Raw genomic sequence first — 1,328 nt, forward strand, 5'->3', positions numbered from 1 at the left:
CATCTCCATTACCATCTCTATGCTGATGATACTCATATCTACCTTTCCCACCCGATCTCTCCCCCTCTCTACTGACTCGTATCTCAAACTGTCTCTCAGCTATATTTTCCTAGATGTCCCAGCGATTTCCTAACCGTAATATGTCCAAGACAGAGCTGATCATCTTCCCACATAACCTCGCTTCCCACTATTTATCAATTGATGGTACAACTATCTCCTCTAGCCACAAAGGGCGCTGTCTTGGAGTCAACCTGGACTCATCCCTCCTTCGAACCTCATACCCAGAACCTCTCACAGTCCTGTCATTTCAATCTCAAAAATATTTCCAAGAGCAGACCCCATCTCACCCAGGATGCTACTAAAACCCTCATACGCTCACTGGTCATCTCCAGATTGGACTACTGTAACCTCCTTCTATCTGGCCTCCCCAAATCCCATCGCTCTCCTCAATGCTGCTGCTCGGGTCATCTTGATTTCCAAACGCTCTACATCTGCCTCTACTCTCTTACAAACACTCTACTTACTCCCCTTCCCTTTCAGAACCCAATTCAAGGTTTCACACTCGCTTACAAAGCCCTCAACCATTCCTCTCCCATTTATATCTCTGATCTCATCTCCCTTCACTCTCCTGTTGGCCCTCTTCGTTCAACAAATGCACGCCGCCATTCATGCCAACTGATTATTTCCTCTCACTTCCGCCTCCAAGATTTTGCCCATGCAGCTCCCCACCTCCTGAACGCTCTCCCTCTCCCCATCAGACTCTCCACAATCCTTCAAACAGGCTCTCAAGACCCACTACTTCAATTAATGCCTTCCAGCCCGTATCCTAACTTGCTGCTACATGTTCATTTCTCCCTGTATACCCCATCTGTGGCACACCCGTTTGCCTGCCCCCCCTTTAGAATGTAAGATCTTAAGAGCAGGGCCCACTATCCTCTTGTGCTTCTCCTCACATTATTTTCATCTACTTCTTACTCCCCACTAGGGCACCTGACACTTGGTTGCTTATGTGCTGCTGCTTATGTGAGTGTTATGATCGCTAAAGTAGCAATGTATATTATCCATGTCCTTGTCCTGTATTGTATTGTACTGTAAGTCACAGGTCAACTTTTTCTTTATGTACTTTGTACAGCGCTGCGGAACACTTGTGGCGCCATATAAATAAATAATAATAACTATATCATTATCAAACACTAGTAAAGACGGTGCTTTCTTTTGTTGCAACTGCTGTGGTTCACTACTCCATTTACTGTTCTAGATTTCATTCATATATATTTTATAGGATACATTCCTTGTTGATCCTTTATTAGCAATGGAAATTAAACATT

This window comes from Taudactylus pleione, unplaced genomic scaffold (genome assembly GCF_031769625.1).
Source record: "Taudactylus pleione unplaced genomic scaffold, aTauple2 ptg000290l, whole genome shotgun sequence".
In the NCBI taxonomy this organism is placed as follows: domain Eukaryota; kingdom Metazoa; phylum Chordata; class Amphibia; order Anura; family Myobatrachidae; genus Taudactylus; species Taudactylus pleione.